Genomic DNA, 9,800 nt, shown 5'->3' on the forward strand with positions numbered 1-9,800 from the left:
TTGTAAAAGCCGCACGTATACACGCACACACGCACACACATACAGTCACACATACATATATATACATACATAGATTTCCTATTATCCTGACAAGTATATATATATATATATATATATATATATATATATATATATATATAAATATATATATATAGTATGCTAATTTTCAAAAAAATTGTACATTATATATATATATATATATATGTATGTAGAAAACCGTGATACACCTTATTGTAGACAAACGTCATTATATATATATATATATATATATATATATATATATATATATATATATATATATATATATATATATATAAAGCTGAATGTGTGTGCGTGGGTACGTGTGTCTGGTCACGAATAGGCTCCTATATGATTAACTATTTTAAAAAAAAATACTTATATATAATGATAGAAAATATATTGAGACAAAGGAATGGGTATGTTTGATCGGGGAGAACGGCGATTCATTAAAATTGTGGGCTCTGCGTTCGCGCATGGTCAAAAATGTATGGAGATAAAGAATTTAAAAACTAAAAAAAAAACGTTGACGGGTGTTTTTGATATAGATGTACATAATAATATTTTGATAAGTATGTTTTAACTTAAATAGGGATAGTATAATAAAATTGTGGGGGCTTCGTTCGCGTCTGGCCTCCATGGAATGGAAATAGGCACAAGGTTTTATAAAGACGTTTCATATCTATCTGCGTAAGTATACTTTCATAGTTATGTTTCAGTTTGAAGAAATATGGTATAATAAAATTATGGGGTGTTCGTTCGCGCCTGACCTCCATAGAATGGAAATATGTCACAAAGTTTAACAAGGTTTTTTTAATATAGATCCTCAGAATATTGTGATAAGTGTTTCAGTGTGAACAGGTATGGTATAATAAATTATGTGGTTTATCTATTTTATTTTTACTGTCATCGTATTTTGCTTTGGTTTTGATACCCCCAAATTCGAAGCTATCTCTTTTCAACCCTTCCTTTTCATAGCTTCTCATACTTTCATAAATCAGAGCCCATTTTCTTTAGGCGGTGTGTAACCCAGTCAACGACGGGTTCTTTTGCTAGTATATATATATATATATATATATATATATATATATATATATAATTATAAATATATTTCCTACTTCAGCAGTTAGTATCAATTGCATAATAACGATTGAAATTTTCTTGGCACTTTGAACATTTACGAAGGTGTGTATATTCACTAGTAATGTATACAAAACACTTGCATTTGTCTGCGTGTCTCAATAGGGCAGGCTTAGAGAAGAATAACATAACGGTGTAAGAAGATCAATTCTAACGGGAGTGGAAGTCGCTTTCGCGAGAAGAAAACAAGCAAACAGGCAACAAAAAATGTAGGGCTACGAAAACACACGAAAGAACGATGCAGGACGTGTGCAACATTGGGGGGTAGATATTAAAAAAAGGTACTGATTGGCACGTAAACCTAGAAAAAAAAGCATTTCATGTGGAAAAACGCGCATGAAAGATAAATAGAAGCAAACGCGAATAGAAAATAAAAAGCGGTAGTATGGAAGGTTAGGTATGATGTGATCAACGCGAATTCAATAAATGGTTTGCATTTCCGGAGGCCACTTTGTTATTTCTCAGCGTGATTCAATTATTCCTCTTCGGTCTTCCATCTTTTTTTTTTCTAGGGAAAGGGTGGGTCATTTTCGTGGTTTAACCTTTTTACGCACGTTTTAGCTTCTTTCCAGTGCTCTTGGTGACAACGTTAAGTAAAGGTTCAATAAAAGCAGGAATTGACGTCGGGGTTCGCACGACCTTATATGCACGAATAAAAAAATCGAAAAAGGAAATAGATGTGTGAAAATTCTCATGTTAGTGGATTTATTGTATTTTTGGTAACACGCGAACACTAAAGTAAACAACATGATTGAAACAATAAACTAGATGCAATTAAAGGCACGCTGTATGTAAGTAACTAAATATAAAATTCACATAGTTAATATATATATATATATATATTTATATATACATATATATATATATATATATATACGCGCATGTGTGCATTTTAGTGTATATGTATGTTTTGGGTATGGAGTGATTGCGGGTTAGACAGACCCACATATACATAGATTGATATATACGCTTTCTGAATTATTTATTATATTACGTATTTAATAATCGCATAATTTGTAAGTACAATATTAGCCACTATAATATGCTTCGTAGAGATTCAACATTAAATGGGTATAAAATAGATCATGACGGATATTCTATACATTAAGTAAGTATATCTCGCTGGACAGTTACATAATCTCTAACAACTTTTTTACCATCCTCTCCTATTCACACAAAGACTATATGCACAATATACTCAGCTACAACATGTATTTATATTAACTAATATTAGTATGGTAAATTTGCACTGGTTATTGTTTGGTTGAGAATGCATTTGTAGATATTCTATAGCTTGAAATCTTGTGAAGTCCAACTCATATAAAAATATATCAAATAAAAATTGATATACGCAAAGCTATTTTTATACTTCATATAACCAGTCCCATCAAGGCTCTAGTGTTAAAGAACAGCCGCGTGTTCTTTTGAGTAAATATGAAATGAGATAGCCGAGGATTCGAACTTGCGAAGCTAGATTTGGAATTGAGAATTCCGATTACAAGTTAAAATAAATTATACAGAATGTTATTGAAAATGGAATGTAGAATTACCATTGTTTGTTCACATAAAATAGTTAGATATCTGTTTATTGAAAAAGGCATGTAATGATGTAGTTTTTTTTCTGTTAAAGAAATGAAATTAAAACAAGAAATTTAAAAACGAACAATGGAAAATGTTTGTAAAGTGGGTTCATCAAATATTAGGTTAGAGAGTCGGCTTTGTGGAAACGTAAGGCGTGTCAGTCCTGGTCACGGCACCAAATTGTGAGCTGTTATATAGTTATTATTATTAGTATTAGACTATACCACTTGTGCGCGTATGTTACGTGAGTTCTTATTAGTAATGATATGAGTCTTAGTGAGAGTTCTTGTCTTATTACATATGATGGTGTATCTTAGAGAGAGAGAGAGATGTTGTTGTAATGACATTTTATAACACAGACATATAATAACAATACAATTTACCGTGACATGATAAATCTCCTCTCAGTGTGTATTATATGCCGTCGGCTCTCCTGTATTAACATATGCCCTGCCTCTTTATATTAAAAGAACTGTATCTCTCTTTATATACCCCCTGTCTATCTCACACACAATATGATCTCTCACAATATGAGCACACACTGATACGAACACACAACAACAAGTATATAATATACGTCATCTCTTCTGAAATAACCCCGATGCACGACTTGTACCGTAATGGAAATGATATATTTATGAGGACTGCGCTTCACGAACCTTTTTTAGTAAGCTGTGAAGCAGCTCCTTTTAATTTTGTTCAATAGTTAAGTAGGGGAAAAATTCTGCTCATGTAATGTTCGCATAGATATAGACAAAGATAGAGGCGAACGACCATGTTTGATAGTTGTTGTAGCTATTCGAGTCTTTGCCACAAAACTTACAGATGTTAATAATAGAGAGAATATCAGTTGCCCACTTATCATTAAAATAAAGGTAGAGCAGAGAGAGACTGACAAAATCTCTTCTATGATACAGAAACTGCAGAGAGCTGAAAAAGAAATCGCCAATAAATGTCAAATAAGTTTTGTACTGTGTCCAGACAGAAGAAGAGGTTCTGAGCAGCGTCCTACCCAGATGTGACGATAATAATGAATTCTGGGACGTACTTGACTCCTCTAGAGTTAGAGGGGTGCATCGGCAGTGAGATATCTTCTAAAGCGTAAAAAAATCAAATTATTTTCCCGGCAATCTTGGAGATGGATTTTATGTTTTCCTTTTCAGATCAGAGGTGAAAGTCAGTAACAGTACCTGTCAAAACAAGGTGCTTCTCCAGGATATTGCTCTAGAGTGAAAGTCCTGTCGATAGATTTATTGATCCTATGTGAAATTACAGTCAGTACATCAGATGTAGATTTCACACGCCAGCAACCATATTGTTTGTTGTTAGGTCATTGGTTTTGCTAAGTTGATTGACAATGTCTATAAATAGCTTGGATTCAAGTAACTTGCTCACTTGTCACAGAGAACTAATTGATTTGCAGTTACAGGCAGAAAACCGATTTCGAGTGTTTTTACATAATTGACAGACTAACGAATTTTGTCAATGTGTCAGGAAGCATTTCTCCTGCATGGCATAGATTGAACAGCTTTGCATGAATGTAGGCTGCTCCTAGTTGAAGCATTGAGTACTATAACTCGCATAATGCCATGATTTGTAGCTTTGCTAACATAAAATCTTGAGGAGTGTGGCAACATCTTGGTCACGTATGTGAATGTAAATCGATTTTTCTCAATCCTTTGAGGAAATTCAAAATATGAATGCCCCAAATCATATAGAGTTTAGTTTTATAGAACGTGTTTAGCAAATAGTTAAGCTTGATAAGGTAGAAAAATTAACTTAGGCTGGTTGATAATGATCGGTATCGAGGAGGTGAATCTGTTCTTAACTGGGTTTCTCATCCAGAAAATTTAAGGGAGGCAAGCCTCTGTACTTCGTTTTGGTACTTGATGGGTTGAGCAGAAAACTCTGTCGCATTTTGTATAATGATTTTGCAATGTTCGTTGACAGTACTTAAAGCGACTATCTGTCCAAGACTTCTATTACCTCAAAAACAATTGAAGTAGTGTGTTTTCTGAGCAATGATCGTAACACGTCAAGATGTGAACCATTGTTGGCTGTCCGATTCCTGTTGGAATTTCTTGAAAGGTGTGTAATTGTAATGCCGACAGTTTACTAATGATATTGGGGATATACTTTTTAACACATAGTGTTAAAAAATAGTTCTGATATAAAGTTTCAGAAAATCTACCAGTCTATTTGAGTATTGAATCACTGTTTGATAAAAACGAATATCTGATGTTTTGTTACACTATGCTTGAATTTATAATTGTCACAACTGAATGATGAGAGGATTCTAGCGGCGACAGAAAAAAAGGATGAGCATAGTTCAAGGCAGGCCATTCGAAATTGCAAATTGTCCGGCATCCTCAAGTCCGCGAGTGGATTCATAAGCTATTCTTGTTAATGCCATTAGCAAGAAAGAAATTGTGACAAAATTAATCAAAACTATTATAAATATGAGAAAGATTAAAGATAAATCCCCTATTTAAAAGGTGAGTGCAAAGATAAACTTTAGAAATAAATAAAAATGAAGAGTATAATATTACAGGCAAAGGAAATATTAAGCGTAATAGTTCCTCACGTTTGTTGACAACTAATTTGTAAATTCTGGAGGTTTTTGAATTCATATTTATGAAACGATAATACACTCACATAAACACAGGCGCGCGCGCACACACACACACACATATATATGTGTGTGTGTATGTGTGTGTGTGGGGGGTGTATTATATTTATATATGTATATATATGTATGCATATGTAAATATATATATATACATACATATATGTATACGTGTATGTGTATACACAATTATATGCATATGTGTTTACATATATGCATATAAATGTATATGCATGTATATTAAACGAACAGGAATAAAATAAAACACAGTGTAAATACTAATATTAACGTTCACTGTACAAAATTTCCACCCATTTCCTTAACCGCTCGAACATGTGACCATGACAAAATACGTAAATTATAACACATGTAATACCAAAAGTAATTTTAAAACCGTACATTTAAGAATCTAAATGACATAATGTGTCTAATCAGAAAGCATAAGTCGCAAGCGCTCGGGATGCAAAAACACACATATAATTAAAAATCAATTGATAAAAATATAAAAAGAAATGTTGGATGTAAATAAACAAAAATAAACAAGCTTTACTTTTAAATAATATTAACCTCAATGAAAAGACTTATGTATATATGTATAGATATATATGCATATGTATATATAAATATTTATGTGTATATATATATATATATATATATGTATATATATATATGTATATTAATACATTCATAGGTGCGTATATAGTTATATATATATATGTGTGTGTGTGTGGGGGGCCTAATTTGCTTAGTGGGGAAGCAAATAATTACAGCTTTTCTTGGCATGCGGTATCTGTTCCGACAGACCATATGTGGAACCAGCCTCACATATAAGACCTTGGACAATGCAGGGGCAACTCTTCATACCAACTGTCACTATGCAGCTCCCCTACTCCCCGGGGAGTTGCTCTCCATTTCACCTTCACTCCTCACATTAAAAAAACTGGCCTAGTGCCTCATTTGCTCGGTGGGGAAGCAAATAAATACCTTTTATTTGGCCTTTCGGCCAAGATCAAAGTGTAGTATTTGTTCTCCCAGCTACTTCATTTTTTTTTCAAGAGGTCTGCCACTTGACCAACCAGTCAAGTTTAAGGCTTTCACATTTGTCACTTTTGTGACTTTACTAACCTTTGTTAGTGGGACCGACTTCCTCTTTGGGACCCTTTTCGCTCCCCCAGGACCGACGCAGTTGTTTAGTTGTCTGGACCTTAAAACTAATCCCTTTCTTGGGAGTTTGTTGTTTTCGGGACCGACAACACTTTCCTTGGTAGACGCGACCTGGCTGGATTAACTTTAGTTTTTTGGGTACTTCATTTTCTCCCCTCCTCAGGCCCAAAACTTTGCCTTCATTTCCTCCTCTCGCCAGGCGTTTCGTTTCTGCTCCCCTCTCTGGGCAGAGATGTCTATCCCCTCTCTCTCTTAATTGCGGCACAGCACTCTGACCCGGTAGCACCCAATGCATTTTCCTTCGCTGCTCTCCCCCCCTTGCGGGTGATCTGAGCTGACTAATCCGGCCTCCCCTCACGGGGAGGTCAATCCACTTTCTCTCTTCTGATCTCACCCACTCTTCTCCACTCTCTCCCATTTCCCTGCATTTCCTTTTCTCCCTTGCCACACTTTGGTCCGCATCAGTGACCGGTGCAGTTTTTTTCCGCACGATGCCGGGGAAAAAAGCATATACCACCCCAGATGCGTCACATCACCCCACTCGAGTACTCCCCATCGGAGGGAGCCCCTCCCACAAAGGATGAAGAGGAGGAGAAGGCCAGTGTAGGGCCGCGGCGAACCAAGCAGCTCCAACACCAGGAGGGCAACAAACCCAGCCCCCTGCTCCCCACGAGGGCCACTCCCCAGTCCGGGGAGTCAAAGAAGCGGCTGACGAGGGAAAGAGGCTCAAACTCGGTGGTGCACACCCAGTGACTCCGGTTCCGCCTCAATCCTCGTCGGTCGGAGCCAAAACTCCCGCTCAGGTTCTCCAAGAGTACCAAGACGAAACGGAAGACACCGGAAAAACGGCTAACGACGGAACGAGGCACCTGGCAGGTGGTACACATCCGGCGACACCTGTTCCACCTTAATCCTTGTCGGCCGATGAAGATTTCACAACCTCCCGGCAGAGGAGCAAGGAGAAGCTGGAGATGAGGAGACCAAAGTCGACACTGATGGACCACAGCCTGTGGCACCACCGGTCTCCCAACCCCTTTCCAGTCACTTAAACCAGCTCCCCAAGAGAACAACTCCCCGACACGAGAAATGGAGAAAGACGAGGATGGTGTTGCCTGCAGAACCAGAGCTCTGTTCAGAGACGCCCTTGCATCGCTCAAGATGTTCGGGGGGGGGGGGAATACAGGGCACCTTCAACGCCCACAGCGTCCCTAAACAAGCAACTCCACCCAAAGTCCCAATAGGCAACCCTCCGACGACCAAGCCTGCGGAGAAGAAACCCACTCAACAATCTCCGGGCAAAAACAAGGGAGGGGGCCAAAGATTGGGGCACAACCAGTGCATGACACCCCAGGAGGACTGGCCAAGCCTAACCCCAAGCAAGGCAACTAAACAGCAGCAGCAGTTACAGCAGAAAAAGAAAGAGACACCGACCACTCCTCGTCCCGGTCCGTCCAAGGCCAAACAGGATGGAACAGCGACATGGGGCCCACAAAACCAGGAGCAGGTGACATCTGAAGAGTACAGGGAGCTCTTCAACTTACAAGTCCGTCACAGATGGGATAAACATGCAACCCCTTCCGGGACAAATCGAAGTGCTGAAGAAGAGAGTTCTCTCCCTAGTCACCTCCAACCGTAAGACCAGGAATTAACAGGTGTCGACAAAGACACCATGGTGGCACTCTTAATCGCACTGACCATACTGGTCAGCTACGTATGCAGGAACATTTTCGCTCCTGCTCCCTAGTTGAGAAGAGGCAAAACGTCTGGCCAAGACCGACCACAGAACCAGAAATATTCGGCTCCAGCCGGTATATTTGAATAAAAAAATCGCCTAGGTCTCAGTCTTAAATGGCCCATGCTACATGACCACAAGGGAACTCAGGGCCATAATGAGCCAGTACGGCGATGTGGAAGCTGTCATCCCATCCCGCGGACGACACAACGTAATGACCGGGGACTACAAATTCCGAATGGTCCTGGACAAGGTCGAATTCGACACCCTTCCGGACATGCTCAAGTTTAGGTACTGGACCATGACACTAATAGTGCGGGGGAAAAGGGACATTACTGGCACTGTCAGCAAATGTGACACATAGCAAAGAGCTGTACCAAAAAACAACCAGCCAGAGCCCCGGGAAAATCCCCCCCAAAGCACCGGCCAAATCTCCAGCAGAAGCCCAAGCCTCAACAAAAGTCACAGCCTCAGCCGCAGTAATCGTCGGTCCAGTAGTAGAAGCAGGTTGGGTGACGGTCACTAGAATAGGCAGAGCCAACAAAAATCTGCCAAAGCCAATAATGACCAAAATCCAACCCGATATTACACTGATGGACACGCATGCATCCTCTTCCTCCAAACAAAAGGAAGCTCCAAGATTCTTAGGAAGAGATCGTGTCGGAGGGAGTGGAGGCGACCACAGACGCAGAAAAAACGGCTACAGCAACAATCACCAAAAAGAGGAGGAAGAAGAGGAAGAGCAGGAAGACTAAAGGAGACACCCCCACCCACAAAGACAATAGTAAGACAACAGAAGCTCAACTCCCCACAAACCCCACGCCCAATCAGCCAGTAGAAACAACACCTCCCGCCCAAGCTCCCCCAAAACAGTTTCTCGTAACCCATCCCCGGATAGAGTAGACACCAACCCCCAAAAACCTACACCTCCAACTCCTGTCCCTCCTACCTTCACTCCTCCACCTTCTCCGGCCAAGGAAAAATATACGCCACCAGTCCGCATGGAGCGGACAAAAAAACTCCCTTTCCTACCAGGGGAAAGGATTTGCGAACTGGGCCCTCTGCAACCAGTACCTGCCCTCAAAGGCCAGCAGAAGGTCCGGTAAAACAAATTGAGAAACTTTGTGTATGTCGGCGGCGACAACATCCCCGACCCAATCAAATTCAAGAACGTTCCCTTGTTGACCACTTTCATTAGGGTCAACAAGGATGCTAGGACTAAAGCCCTCTGGGCTATGATAGATGCAGCAAAGGGTGCTATCCTAGGCCAGCAGCTGGTAGATAGGGAGCATCCCTCACTGAACAATATCATACACAAATGCGAAGGAAGAATCCCTGTTTATGCTCACCCTTCCTTTTATAGGGCACTCAAACTAACTTTCCCCCTGGACGTGGGAGGTGTGGCCAAGAATGTATTAGCCTCGCCGGACTTACTCACGCGAAGCCTTGGATAGGCCTGCCACGTCCTCACCCCTGAGTATTTTAGGCCCGTGTGTGACACTGAATAAGGTAGGGGACCATGGCTTTAAACTTAGTTAC

Source organism: Euprymna scolopes, chromosome 8 (assembly GCF_053919585.1).
Source record: "Euprymna scolopes isolate OS-2025 chromosome 8, ASM5391958v1, whole genome shotgun sequence".
Classification (NCBI taxonomy): Eukaryota; Metazoa; Mollusca; class Cephalopoda; order Sepiida; family Sepiolidae; genus Euprymna; species Euprymna scolopes.